This window comes from Ursus americanus, chromosome 36 (genome assembly GCF_024610735.1).
Source record: "Ursus americanus isolate L20-20 chromosome 36, mUrsAme1.1.p, whole genome shotgun sequence".
NCBI classification, from domain to species: domain Eukaryota; kingdom Metazoa; phylum Chordata; class Mammalia; order Carnivora; family Ursidae; genus Ursus; species Ursus americanus.
The window spans coordinates 9147926-9163896 of record NC_142162.1 but is presented as its reverse complement, the minus strand read 5'-3'; the positions used below and the strand labels follow the sequence as shown (position 1 = coordinate 9163896).

At 38.2% G+C, this 15971-nt stretch overlaps 1 protein-coding gene across 1 annotated transcript in view; it reads right to left on the bottom strand.

Moving 5' to 3' along the window:
- UNC13C (unc-13 homolog C) overlaps positions 1 to 11156 on the bottom strand; it is a 631335-nt gene extending 620179 nt beyond the window's left edge. Inside the window, exon 1 of the mRNA XM_087859197.1 lies at positions 9679 to 11156. The gene's annotated coding sequence lies outside the window, so the exon portion shown is untranslated. The remainder of the gene's footprint in view (positions 1 to 9678) is intronic.
- Positions 11157 to 15971: the final 4815 nt, after the last annotated feature.

Genomic DNA, 15971 nt, shown 5'->3' with positions numbered 1-15971 from the left:
CACCATAGAAAACAGTATGGAAATTACTAAAAAAATTAAAAGCAGAAATACCATATAATCTAGTTATTCTACTACTGGGTATTTACCCAAATAAAATCAAAACCCTAATTTGAAAAGATACATGCACCCCTATGTTTCCTGCTGTATTATTTACAATAGCCAAGATATGGAAACAACCTATATGTCCACTGATAGATAAATGAATAAAGAAGATACGGATGTATATTTCATGGAATATTACTCAGCCATAAAAAAGAATGAGATCTGCCATTTCCAACAACATAGATGGACCTGGAGGGTATTATACAAAGTAAAATAAGTCAGATAAAGAAAGACAGATACCATGTGACTTCACTTATATGTGAAATCTAAACGAAACAGAACGAAACAAAACAAAACAAAGAAACAAACTCTTGAATACAAAGAACAAATTGATGGTTGCCAAAGGTGGGGTCGATGGGTGAAACAGATAAAGGGTATTGAGTGATACAAAGTTCCAGTCATGAAATAAATAAGTCAGAGATGAAAAGTGCACCACAGGGAATATAATCAATAATATTCTAATAACGAATGGTGACAGATGACTATACTTATCGTGGTGAACACTGAGTAATGTATAGAATTGCTGAATCAATGTGTTGTATACCTGAAATTCATATAACATTGTATGTTAATTACAACTCAACAAAAAATAAAAATGAAATACAGAAAAATGTAAAAAAAAAAAAAAAGAATGTAGCATCCCTACTTTGTGCAAAGCTCATAAAAATATATAAGGTCTAAGACAGAGGAAGAATAGATGGCTCCCGCCCACAGTGTGTTGATAACCTAGACCTAGACTCATTGCTTCTGAGAATACATTCCCAATAGAGTGTCATCCACATGATTGAGTTTAGTGAGCATCTACTATGTGTAAGAGTGACTCTGTGGAGTCAGTTTGGTTGATCTAGACTAGGGAAAAAAAAAGGGGGGGGAGGAGGAGTTGAAAGCCACAGGGCCAAAACAAAGCCACTTAGGCAGAGTTCCCAAACAGGCTTAATAGGTAATCTAACTGGGGTTTCAACCTCCCCCAGAAATGTAGTTTTAACAGGGCCAGTGAAGTAATCTGCAATACAGGCCGTCTCCATCCCCCAAAGAAAAATGAGGTAATCTGTAGGATAAGACCCTTTCCCTTCCCCTAAGGGAAAGCAGCCTTTTCTTTTGCTAATAAAGTTCTTGCCCCAGCCTCCTTCCTAAAAAAACCTCCCATTTTGTACAATTCCTGGGAGTTCCCCTCTACTTGCTAGATGGGATGCTGCCCAACCCTTTAATAATGCCAATTAGATCTTCAAATTTACTCAACTGAGTTTTGGGTTTAAACAGTATTAATAGTAGTAGTAGTAGTAATATCTTACCACTCTAATATTCATGGAACGCTTTGAAACACATTATATCATTTTATTTTGATTCACAGAATAAAATACAAAATATATGCACATATATGTGTGCGTGTGTGTGTGTGTGTGTATTTATATCCCTACTTTACTGCTGATATGCTGATAAAACTGAGGTCCCTGAAAGTTATGTGAGTTCCCTGGAATCGTGCAGCCATTATTCATCCAGGAATTGCAATTCCAAATCTTATGTTTCCCCCCTACCTCTTATAATCAGACTCTACCTTTTAGACGATCATTTTGTACTAGTTACACTGGGAAATTAATGATACCATCCCCTCTACTTCCTTCACAAAATACCTTGCTTTAATGTGAGAGCCATACACTCCCACCAAAAAGAGACAACTATTTTGTTTTCATCAACAAGAATAGTATTGTTCCTGGTCAAATGCATTCACTTCTCACAAATATGTCCTGTAAATTCCCAGATGGGTTTCATTTAAAATACTTTGTGTTCACATGAGGATGATACCAAAATCCATGGTTCTTCTCCAAGGGCACCAAGTCCTTGAAGCCAGGTAAGGAAGCCTGGTCTGCAATGTCATTTCATATATTACAGACCCAGGCAGGAATGGTCACAAAAACAAAGCATCTGGTCAGGCGTGGAAATTTTTCATCAGATCTAAACAAGGAAGATCTTTCTTTAAAAAATAGCTTTGGAGACACCTGAAGATTAGGCTCAGAGCCAGTGTCACTGGTAAATAATAGTCTGGTGTTTACATTTTCACTGGGGATTGTTTCTCCTGACACTACAAATTAAATGAGGCAGCCAGACACCCAGGGCCTGCAATTTTAGCAGGAGAGCTGTGGGTTTAAAATCTAAACAAAAGGGCTAGCCTACCTTTCCAAGGAGTTTAAGAAAAGCCAGAATTTGAAATGCAAAAACCCTTCTGTCTTGCTTGACTAAGGAGCTTTATACTAAAGCTCTAACACGACTTTTTTCCTCACCTCAAAAGTCCTTCCAATTTCAGGTGTGTGGCAAATGCTAATTGCACAGAGAAAGCAAGCCTCTCCCTTGGGAAGAAGGGGCTGTCTTGCCACACACAGACCCTTTGGGGTTTGAAATCTTGACAGGCCCCAAACAAACGTATCTTGTTTTTGTCTCCTCTTCATAAATTTACAGTGTTTTTATGTTACAAAAAATTTAAAGCTATAATATGATGTGGTTTATATTATTTTTTTAGAAAAAAGAATTCTACCCTTTGAGAGACTATCTGAAATAGGAATCTAATGTAATTGCTATAAAAGTCCATGAATATCCAGTCAAATCACTGAGTGACATATATTCCCTCCATTGAGAAAGCAGAATAATGCAAACAAATTCTCTTTGTTCTGGGACGTTCTCCATGAAACGAAGTGCTACTTTCTCTTTATAAAAAGCACTGACTGAAACAATACTCTGATTCAATATTTGGCCTAGAACAGCTGTGAAAGCACAATTTTCTCCTGATAGCTAATTCCCATCTCACCTTGGGATTCTTAGTTATAAGCAGGCTCGCAAACACATATAGCCATATACCGTCAACACTGTTTATAAACATTCCACCTTCAAGGGGAAACATTAATTTTTGAAATCAACAGAGTTCATTTATTTGTGCTTAAAGACATCATATTTAGATTGTGGTATACTCAGATGATTCAGTGTTTAAATGCTTATGATTTAGTCAAAAGAAACAAAAGCTTTCTTTGGGATTAGGAAAGGAGATCTTTTGCTTTTTAATTTTCTGACTAAAAGCCTGTATGCATGGCACACCAAGGCTTCTAAATTTGCACAAGACCATAAACCAGTGTGATTGCCCAAACTATCCCAAGCTAAAATTTACCCCTAGCCCCAAGCTAATAATATAGTGCCGTCTGTCATTATTTTCTTAATTCATGAAAGTAAGATATAAACTAAAGAGGTAAAAAAATAACATCTTACATTTTCCAAACACTTTATTTATTTTCTAAATTGAGTCTCACAACAATTCTATGAAAGAGAAGGAAAAGGATCATTAATCCCTTTGACAGATGAGAAGCTGATGACACACAGATGACATGGCTCCTGCAAGGTCATCCAGCTGGTAAATGGCAGAACTGGAAACAAATCCAGTCTATTGGCACTGAATTACGCCATGCTACCTCTCCCGAATAAACTCTGCTGTTACCTGGAATAATCCGTTCAGCATCCAAACCACAACTGGTTACCAGTCTGCTGTAAATTAACGCTAGAGCTAGTTCTACGAATCTGGTAGCTGTGGCTGGAGTGTTCTGAGAGGCAGCTGTGGAGCACTCACAAACCAAGAGCAGCCTTTCAGGGTGATATTTCCAGTCCAAGGAAGAACCACACTCTCCTTCAGTATGCCCCAGGCTTTCTGTGTGCTCATCTCTTTCCAACCACATCCTATCCTCTGCAGCTCCACCTTTTAATAGTTTTCACCAGAAGACAAATAAACAATGTGAGTTCTATAAGGACAGCTGATACTGAAGGAAGATGTGACACACAGGGTTGCACTTCTGAGTATCAGTCAAGGGTCACAGGGGCAGTTTCTGCAAGTCCTCAGGGCTGTTGGTTACTTGAGGGTCACAACCCTCTTCCTTATTGTTTTTACCATAAACACCACGTAGAATCAAATATACAATGAAGAGAATCCTAGAATAACCTGAAATTTGTTCTGTTTGGTACACTCAATGACAGACACATGGAGACTTACTAAATTCTTCCAGAGTCTTCTATCATCTGGTAAATAATTATTGAGCATCTATTATGTGCCAGGCTCTAGACCAGATTCTGAAAATACATCAGTCTCACAGAGGAGACAGACATACAAACAAATAACCACACTGCTTCCTGGTGGGTGGTATAACTGTGTGCTTTGAGTGTGATTGTTTCCACTTGGGCGAATGGAAAGGCATCACAAAAATCATGTCATTTGATCTGGTTCTTGTACATTAAGTAGTAGTTTACTAGTAGCTCAGTAGTAATAGTTTGCGCTGCGGTTCACAAACATATAAATACAAAACGAATACATCAACTCTCATGGGAAGTCCCTACTAACCTAGTGTTGAAATATTTTAATAGAAGAAACCTCTAGAACAATATATAGAATGGCTTAGGAAATACTAACTACAGAAATGCACCTCCAGCATTTCACTGCTGGTAACTGCCCTAGTAAGTAATGGGCACTTTAATTATTACTTCTATGCACAGACTCTCAAAATATTAAGGGCAGAAAAGTTCATAGCTATATCCCAGTCCAATATCAATTTTTTTGATAAGGCATAGAAAGGTTAAGTGTCGTATTTAAAAATCATATAGCTAGTCACTGCAATGTCCAGCTTAATTTCTTCCTGCAATATTGCATTCTCTATCATTAGTTTATGATCAGAGATGTCCTTTGTAAGACATAACAGTGGTAGTTTGAGGTCAGAGGGTCATGTTAATAAAACCCATCGATGTTGCTATTTATTTTCTGCCTAATATGAAAAGGAATAAATCCCCAAAGAAGAGAACATGGGTCAGGGAAAGAATTCCAAAGGTGAAGGAGAAGGGAGGTAAATAGGATAGACCAGGAGTCAGGAGGGCTGCATTTTTTGTGATTCATTCTTGATAAGTCACCTTGAATAACTGGCTTGTCCCTGTCTGATTTCATTTCATCACCCCTAAAACTGAGCCAGTAGTACTTGGCTGGGAATCGTATACTTATGTGTTTGCCTACATTAGTTTGTGTGTGACCATGTGTTGTATTGCTGAAAGTGTTCATACAGGTTAAACATCTCCTGGGAACCTTTCTCATTTATGACCTCAATTATCACTCGAGCCAGTCTTGCACATTTGGTACTAGTGAAGCCCAGTGTAGAAATGAGGAGATGGTGTTACAGAGTTGACGTGACTTGCCCAAAGCCAGTTATCTAGTAGATTACAGAGCTTCAATTTGAACACAGTTCTCTGAGCCCATTGCTTTTTCTGTTAAAAACACCTTAAGACTAAATCTTAAAGTCCATTCTTGTTCTAAAACTGGATTTTTAATACAGTAAGAGATATTAAAATGCTTTAGAAAATGCAAAGTGCCGTGAAGATAGAAGGTGGCCATAGCACACCAATATGCAATATCTATCTATGTGTATGGACTCAAAGCACTACAAATTCCACCCATCACTGCTTACATGCCAGAGTGAAGGTGCCGGCATTTTGAGTCTTTTATAGCCCAGAGAAAGATTAAGCCATAAATAGCCATAATTTGTCCTGACATTTAGAAAGTTGATACACCACTGAAGAAGTTATTAGATTGGAGAGCTATGAGAACAATAAATAGATATTTAAGCAATCTGACTTCCTTTCATATGCAATATATAATCTCTACAGAGATTTGTCTAACTTTAATGTCAACCAGAATATTTATATTTGCTTTGCTTGGCTCAGAAGTCAACTTGAAATGAAATGCTTTTTATTAACATAAAGTCGCAGATGTAAATTTCCTTTCTTAAAAGGAGCTATATAAATAATAGGACAACTTTTTCTTATAGATTATAAATGGGATATTATTTTTAATAAGCATATAGAGACCACCAAGCAATTTTGAAGGCTTTTACCAATATTAGAACCAGTTTTTACAGCAGCAATGAGAAGTTTGCAGGAAAGAAAAGTAATAAAAGCAATCAATCCATTCCCCCATTCTCACTCAGAATAAATATTCTAGAGCAATGCAGCTTCTTGTCCCAGAAAACAAAGGACACCTCAGTATCTGTGCTCCAGCTAGCCTGGCATAGCATTTCCTATCTCCAGTGATCCTTTTCCTTCCTGCCACAGGGCTGGTTCAAATGCTCTACCCACTACCCAGAAAACACCCTGGCCCCCTAATTTAATTTCTTTTCATCTTTCACAACAAAGCTCAAATATTACTCCTTCAGAAAATTAACCTCAGTCCTTGCCATAATAAAACCCTCACAGCATATACACATTTTATTGTTGCAACTATTGTTAGCAGTGTGATTTGTTATTTATTTATGCAATATTTTAATTAAAGATGACTCCCTCAGTAGATTCAATCTGTAAGAGGACAAAGACCATGTCTTTTTGCTCATAATATCCTCAGGGCCTAACGGAGCGCCTGGAACAGGTAAAATACTTTCTTTTTTTCTTTCTCGCTCTTTTTTTTTTTTTTTTTTTGAAAAACAAGTCTCCATGCTTCCTACCCTTCTTCAACCCAATGTCTGGGGTCTATTCTGAAAGGGCCTTATACATGAAGAAGCTAATAGTTTATAAGAATAAGACAATCTAACTAATAACAATGCATACGTTATTGCTTTGTAAATTGATGGCTAGGGAAAAAAATGCCAGAGAAAAAAAGGAAGGAGGTTATGCACAAAGTAATATGCTGTAGGGTTATGTTAACAATAATACAAAAATAACCTTAGTATCCCAAAAGAAGGTAATGGTAAAACACAATACACTTATCCAGCAGAATGCTATCTATCCATTAAAATGAATATTTATAAGGATTTTGTTATAAAAGAAAAAAATGTTCAACAGGGCTAAATGAGTAGGAATGAAATACAAAATTATACATTATATTCTAATACACAAAGCATATGTGTATGTATGAAGATTAAAAAAAGAACATGGAAAAGAAAAGCTATGTGATATGGGAGTGTCATATAATCATATAACCATATAATAAGATAAAGGTGGTAAGATTATAATGAATAATTTTATTTTTTGCAATATTATTTGTAACAAGATAATCATTTAAAAGTATACACATAGTAGTACTCAGAGGCTAGCTGTAGACTATTTTTCACCAAAACTTTAGATACTTGAGAATACTGTATCATGTTATATGTGGCACTTTTTCCAGTATAAAGGACAACTGGGTTATGCCTTTCAATAAAGACTGAGTACCCACAGACATCTAGTCTTACTCTTGGAACTCTGGGATTTATAATTATTGAGTACTTGACTAGAATCTGAAATTAACACTGTTTCAACAGAAGATCGTGTCAGCTTCTTGAAATATTACAGTGTGTCTCCAATCACATGATGGTGTTGGAGATGGACACGGGCCGGCCTGGAATATAGATGAGCTCATTTACATTTTGTTTAGAAATCAGCACCCAAGCATTTATAAGGATCCATCCTTTGAGAATCCCTCTCTGATTCCAAGCAGGGAGTTAATGCGTTATCCAACCTGGGAGGCTGTAGCCTAGGAGCACTGATTCACTGAGGCATGCACCGTCTCCTAGGAAAACAGGCTCTTCTGATAGGCATGCTAGTGTGTTTGTGATGTGCCAGACAGGTCTCTGAGCGCCAACCAGTCTACCCCATTTTATCCTCACAGCTCTGCAGATCAGGCATTATTACTAACCCCCACTTTTTAACAAAAGAAATTGAGATACCATAAAGCTTACATAACCTATGCAAGTTTCCAGAGCCAGTGAGTGTCCAAGTCAGGAACTGAACCCAGAGACCACAAGTTTAACCATTACACTATGCTACCATGAAAATGAGAGAATTGCAAAACTTCAGGGGGAAAATGTCGAGTTAGAAAATGCCTGCTTCAATTCTATATTATTAAATTCACATGAATTATAGAGCTGCTTATACCTCCACATATGATAAGAAACAAACTAAGTTTGAAGAAGAAAAGACATCCCATTTTTCACTTCTCCCTCCTGCAGAGTCAGGGAAGCACATACACTGTGACTGTAGAAAAGTCCCTAGTGTCCCCATCTTCCTAAAAAGTTCGCTAAAGCATTACATAATGCCCCGAATTCACAAGCACATAATTTATACTACCAGATAAATTCCATGGTATGTAGGCTAGAGGCTCTCCGATGACAGGCGCTTGCAGGAAGAAGCATCTGGCTGACGATCCTTACTTTACTACTAGTCTTTGGTCTGGAAAACAGCCAGTTTTGAGTCCCTGTGGGTTCAGCCGTCACCAGGCAATGGGAGTGTGCCGTCTCCAGAAGCCCCAGACAGCCTGTAATATCAGCTGCGAGGACTGGGACAGTCCCTATGCTCGGCATTGACTTGGCTGTCACAGCAGGGAACCGACACAGAAAAGATTCACTAGACAGGGACAAAAATATCAATGTCACAGACCAATGCTCCTCTGAGGGAGAGAGATCATTTACAAGCTATGAAAGGTTGAAGGTTGAGAGACTATTTTCACCTTAGCCTTACCCAAAAAGACTGTTAATTAGGGCGACTTGAGACAACAGGGTAAGTAAAGAAAATCATTTTAGGAGAGAAGTAAACATTGGTTGACAACAGAAGGAAAGCAACTGGGCCTGAGGCCAAGTACGGGCTCCCTCCTGCAGCTGCAGCCTGGCGGCCAAGGAGGGCGGGGAGCACCAACAGGGCCTCGATACACCAGGGATTTGAGTCCCTACTGCTTGGGCAATGGAGTGGCTTTCTAAAGCAAAAACAAACAAAAAACAAGCGTAAAAACAATGAATTGGGATTGAAAGTAGACAATCAGTCAACCTTATTAAAACAGAATTTAAAAGCCATCCAAGTTTTCAGCAAATAAAATTCTGGCAGGAGCCTCTTGCTGGAGGCAGAGGGAGCATTTCTTATAAAAAGCATCCGCAACTTTTTCTCCTAGTCTCACTTCCCCTTCTGGGTTCTCTTCCTTTGACCCTACTGCTATCAGATTGGCTAAGCCCCTCGAAGGTCTTACTCTGCTAGAACATGTAAAACTAAACAGTATTTTACGGAAACACTGCCGTTCTTTCTCTTCCGTCTAAGAGAGATGACTGTGTTTTAAGTTACTAAAACTTTAGGAAGGGCCAAAAAGGAAATGGTAATCAAAATAAAAACTAAAACAGAACAAAACTATTTCTCAAACAAAATCAGTGGAAGTAGCTAACAAATAATTTAAAAATAAAATTTCTCAAACAAAATCAGTGAAAGTAGCCAAAAAGTTTACATAGTCCCACCTCCTATTGTCCTAAGCTGAAAAAGCTGGTTCCACTTTGTACCTACTCTGCCTGGCCTGCTTTCCTGTCTTCTAGAGAATAACAGAACAACTAAAATGTGTATGAACTTGCATGTGTGTTAAGGAGTGCAGAAGAGGCCTACCCCCTGGGTCACATTTCTGTCCACAGTCTGAATTACCACTTTGTTACACTTCTTTAAATCCAAAGATTTCCCTGTGAGAATCCTGGAATGCGAGTTGCCCTGAATCTCCATCACCATCAAGCCTTCCTTCAAACAAATGACAGTCAAGGTCCACTTATATCTAAGCACTGGTATACTCACTCATGCAAGTTCCCTCCAGAGACAGTAGAGAACTCAACTTTCTTTTTTCTTTCTTCTTTTTCCTTCCTCTTCGTTATTTATTGAAATCTCTGGGAGCCTAGCACCTTCCCACTTACTCTGTTTCCCAGTCTTATAGGCAGAGCCAGATGGAAGGCAGGTGTTTGACACCACGTCTAATTCAGGCATTAGCCTAAGCAGCAGCCGGTGAGACTTCTGGGAGGCTCAATTGGGTGAAGTCGCTTCTCACATTCAAGAAGTGAGCTCATAAAAGTCACTCCTTTGCATGTTCACAACCTACATGATAAACAGTAAGGATGGAACGGGAATAAGAAGGGACCAGATGCTCTCACAAAGTTTTCATATTGTGTTTATTTAAATATTGAATTCACCAGGACTAGAATATCAAACAAGCAAACAAGGAATTGGATGCCATTCTGATGCTGTGCTTAGTAACTATCTAACCAGTCAGGTCACGCGCTTTTTTTTTTCCCTGCCAATTTTTAACGTTATTCAAAGAACCTGTAACATTGTTTCCCTAAATCCAATATGTGAACCACCTGCCTCAAAGCCCCAAGACGCTAGCTGAAAATGCAGATACCCGGGCACAGTGCCTCAGAATCGTTAGGATGGGATCCAGCAATGCATCGTTTCCTTGTAAGTTTAAGTTTCCTGATGATTCTTAAACATGCTGATATTTGAAAGGTTCTCAAACTTTAAAGTGCATGAGAATCATGTGGAGAATATGCATAAAATGCATCTTTGGACCGGGATTCAGTGGTTCTGGATGAGACCCCCAATCTGCTTTTATTATTTTTTTAAACTTCTTATTTAGATTCTTTTTCCCTTTTTTTTTTCTTTTCCTGTTTCTTGTGTATAGTTGACACACAATGTTACATTAGTTTCAGGTGTACATTATAGTGATTCAACAACTCTGCACGTTATGCTATGCTCACCACAATAGAGCTCCCATCTGTCACCAGACAATGCCATTACAACACCATTGATTATATTCCCTACGCTGTACCTTTTATTCCTGACTTATTCATTCCATGACTGCAAGCCTGTATCCCGCACTCCCCTTCGCCTGTGCCCAACCATCCATCCTCCTCCCCTCTGGCAATCATCAGTTTGTTCTGAGTATTTATGGGTCTGATTTTGCTTTTCTGTTTATTCATTTATTTTGTTTTTTAGAATCCACATATAATCAAAATCATATGGCATGGTCTTCGTCTAACTTATTTCACTTAGCTAATACTCTCTAGGTCTACCCATGTCAACACAAATGGCAAGATCTCATCCTTTTTATGGACGAGCCATATGTATATGGCTTCAAAGTAAAAAACAAAACACAATTATATTAGACACAGATTACCACCTCTTCTTTACCATATACACCACCTCTTCTTTATCCATTCATCTATAGATGGACACTTCGTTTCCTTCCATGTCTTGGCTACTATAATTAATGCTATAATAAACAGAGGGATATATATATATATATATATATATATATATATATATATATTTTTTTTTTTTTTTTTCTAAATAGCATTTTTGTATTTATGTAAATACCCATCCACTACTGGGTATTTACATATGACTGGATCATATGGCATTTCAATTTTAATTTTTTGAGGAACCTCCATACTGTTTTCCACAGTGGCTATACCAACAGAACACGAGGGTTCATTTTTCTCCACACTTATATGGTCAATTAATCTATGACAAAGGAGACAAGAATATAAAATGAAGAAAAGATAGTCTCTTCAATAAATGGTGCTGGGAAAACTGGACAGCAACATGCAAAAGAATGAAACTAGACCACTTTCTTACACCATACACAGAAATAAACCCAAAATGGATTAAGACCTAAATGTGAGACCTAAAACCATAAAACTCCATTTAAAGAAAGAGAACACAGCCAGTAATTTCTTTGACAGCAGCCATAGCAACATTTTTCTAGATATGTTTCCCGAGGCAAGGGAAACAAAAGCAAAAATAAACTATTGGGACCACAGCAATCTGCATTTTTAGAAAGCAACCCCAGAAATTCTGAAACAGGAGCATACTGTTCACAACAAGGCATAGTTTCTGAGTCTGGTGCAATGCAGGCAGCTCTACTCCCCAGCTCTTTGGCTACTGATAGGTCTCAGTTTTATCTTACAAGTCTTGGCCTTTCCTGTTCTCTCTGGCACCTTCCCCAGTGCTACTTTACCCCCCATGCTTCCCATCCTATACAGCCTACCATGTAGATTCAAGTGCAGAAAGAAACTGCACTGGGGATTCAGAATATTTCGTGGAAAATGCAGCTATGGTAGAGATAAATCATAAGTAGGAATCTCATTGTTCTGATGTCCTTCTCTGATAAATCACGTTGTACCACCCTCAACTGACCTGAACGCCTTGCCACCAGCTCTGACTTGGGTCATATTCTTAGAGCTAGCTCCCGTTAGTCTGCCCACCAAACCCAGGCACGGCTAATGCCTTAAGTTGTACTGGCGGTCCCTTGCCCTGGGCTGCCAGCTCTTCTATTACCGTTCCCGAACTGTGACTAGTCCTGATCTGAGACTACCTTGCCACACTAACCCCCTCTTTTGCAATAATCTACGTTTAATGTAAATTGGCTTTTGTTTTGTTTTGTTTACTTTAAAGCCTTATTTTACAGATTTGCATTTCAAAAGCATAAGCAATACCATAACAGAAATTTGGGGAAAAAAGAAAACTTGGAAAAATAAATTAAATAAGGAAAGAATAGTGAAAATAATACACTCTTTTTTCTCTATTTTACAAATTAGAAAACTGGGATAAAGAACAATGAACAGCATTCAGCTGCATTTTTTCATATATGTACCTTTATTCACATGCATAGGTTTCAATCACAGTATAAAACAACTTGTATCTTAGACTTCTCCCAATATTCACCAATTTATCTCTTTATTTATTCATTAACAAGTATTTAATAGACTACGGTGTCACACTACTGGTTTATATTCATTTAAAACTTTTCCTGATATAATAAGCAAAATGTGATACAACTTTGTGATTTAATTTTTATTATTTTGATCGCTAGTGAAGTTGAACATAATTTTTAAATAGTTGTCTATTAATTGTATTCCACTATTTATTAAATATCCACTTAAATCCTTTGTCCAATTGCCTTTTAAGACCTTTGTGACTTTTTGTTTATAAACACTTTATATAAAAAAATTGTTGGGGTGCCTGGGTGGTTCAGTTGGTTAAGCATCTGCCTTCAGCTCAGGTCAGGATCCTGGAGTCCTGGGATCAAGCCCGCATCAGGCTCCCTCCTCGGCAGGGAGTCTGCTTCTCCCTCTCCCTTTGCCCCTACCTCTGTTTCTCCTCTCTCTTTCTCTCTCCCTCATTCTCTCGCTCTCAAATAAATAAATAAAATCTTAAAATAAAATAAAATAAAAATTGTTAATCCTTTGTTGATCATAATTGCTGCAATATTTTCTCAGTCTGTAGTCTGTATTTTTATTTTGGTGGTTTAAAATTTTTCATGTTTGTTATCTCTCACTCTCTCTCAAATAAATAAATAAAATCTTAAAAAAAATAAATTTTTTTTTTTAAAAAGGCACCTGGGTGGCTTAGTCAGTTAAGCATCTGCCTTCGGCTCAGGTCATGATCCCAGAGTACTGGGATCGAGTCCCACATCGGGGCTCCCTGCTCAGCGGGGAGTCCTCCTTCTCCCTCTGCCTCTGCTGCTCCCCCCTGCTCATGCTCTCTCTCTCTCTCTCAAATAAATAAATACAATCTTAAAAAAACAAAAAATAAAAATTTTCATATGTTTGAAATATTTGAAAAATCATGTTCCATTTGTAAATGTTTTCATTTATGATCTGCTTTTTTCTTTTACTTGACATAAACAATTATGTCCTCTCCAGATGCTTGATAAATATACAGTTGTTTCTCGCTAATTTTCATTTAATCTACCAGACTTTGGAGTAGGGTTTGCATTTGTCACACAGTTTCTCCTTAGACCTTTATAATACCCAAGACACTGTCTTCTCTATAGCATGGTTATTATATTCCTCTTTTAAAACCCAGTAGGATTAAGCAAGCATTAAAGGGTGTCCACAGTATTATAGCTAATCATGCATGGGTTGGACTCCCTGCTTGACTATGAGCTCCTTGGGGTAGAAACTCTATTATATTAATTACTCACTCTGCCCAGCCACCATGCCTGCCCTAATTTCAGCACACAGACTGATATCAAGAATGTGTTAAAAATTATATTTACAGAATAAATTGAAAGTCAGTATCCATTGGCTTTATTAAATATTTTCAATGTTTTAAATTCTAACTCTGATAAACTGTAGTTCTAATGGTGTAGTTCTAACGGAAAGATGGTATAACTCTAAATTCATAGTTATATGTAAATTTAAGTAGTGTTTTGCTAAAGATACCCAGAAAAGTCCCCATCGAGAAGGGTGCCTATTTTGTGGGAAGTGGATAGATGAGGCTTTCAGATAGAACTTATGGCCTGGGTTCTGGGTGAGTTTATTTGGACTAGGAGGAAAGCAAGGTGTTAAAATACACACACACACACACACACACACACACACACACACACACACAATTATTTTCTCCCCAATGTGTTTGAAAAAGCAATATCCGCACGGATTTTTCAGCCTGTAAAATATCTTGCCTAATTAGGTAGAGCATTTCTGTGAAAAGTGCCCCTGGAGCACTGATTGGTGAACTGAGCTGACCCAGGCCCCAGGACTCAGGCCCAGACCTGATCAAGCTTTAGCGGAGTTGGCCTGGACTGTCCGCAGTCTCTACTGCTGCTCCCTTGGACCCACCCCAGTCTGAGGCTGGCTCACTGGGGAACAACCATGAGGTGGGGCTAGAGAGGAGGGAGGAGGAATCCCTCTCCTTTGTACTGGCCAGCAGAATGCTAGTAATCAAAGCAGCAACTCATTTCACTCAGGTCTGAGAACCATGGCAAAATTCCAGAGGGCTCTAAATTTAAGATCTAGGTTTTTATCCATAACCAGGTCAGAAATACATGCTGCTGCAGGGGGTCCTGGTTGATCTCTTGGCAAGAAAAGAATGGGACATCTTGATTGACTCATCCATCTACATGCCAAGCAGAAGGGGGGAGATCATTACCAGAAGAATGGAGAATACTTGTCAGAAGAATCATCAGATGCCACCTAGACAGATGTCGTTAAAGTGAATGTTGAACATCAGAATTTTGTGGGAAATTCAGATGCAGCAAGGTAAGTAGTCCGTGTCGAATTGACAGACCTGGAGCAGTAATAGGGCTATTCCAAAAACTCCATTATAGAGACTTTCAATGGTCTCCCAGGACTCTCCCAGCCTCTAAACATTTCACTCAAGCAAGAGCTTAGGACAGTGGATACTTACATGCATTAGAATATTTGCAGTTTCAATCTGCTTAATGTGTCAAGCGTAGCAGCACACCCTCTATTTTTAAAATCTCTACCCTGAAGCAGGGATTTCCATGTGCCATACATTCATTGCCCAACAAATATGAATCATTTCTCTTGTGATTTCCACTCTGGGCATACCTCAGTTCTAATGCCCTTGGAATCTCTATTTCCCTTAGAGAGATTTTTATAAGAATATCTAATCCTTGAGAGACTATGGACTCTGGGAAACAAACTGAGGGCTTCAGAGGGGAGGGGGGTGGGAGAATGGGATAGACTGGTGACGGGTAGTAAGGAGGGCACGTATTGCATGGTGCACTGGGTGTTATACGCAACTAATGAATCATCGAACTTTGCATCAGAAACCAGGGATGTACTGTATGGTGACTAACATAATATAATAAAAAAAACATTTAAAAAAAAGAATATCTAATCCTTACTATGTAAGTTACTGTTTTAATGTTTTCCCAATTTCATTAATCCTCACAGCAACACTTACAGGTTGCAAGCACTATTATAAAACTACTCTTCACCTGGACAAAATGAGACATCATAAAGGTTAAGTAATGTGCCCAACGTATCATAACTAATAAGTAATAGAACTAGGGTATAAACCTGATTATAAACTGACTCCAAAGTTGATGTTCATAACCATAAAAACATAGGGTCTTTTCTCAATTACCTGATTTGAAGTAGGTGAAAAGAACATTTTCTTTAAGAATACGAACCTGAGAAAACATTTTGAGGAGGTTCCAAGATGGCAGAGTAGTAGGGGGACCCTGAACTTGCTTTGTCCTTTGAGTACAACTAGATCGACTTTCACCTATTTTGAACAAGTAGGAAAAGGATTAGAGGAGTGCAAAAACAATCCAACATTTG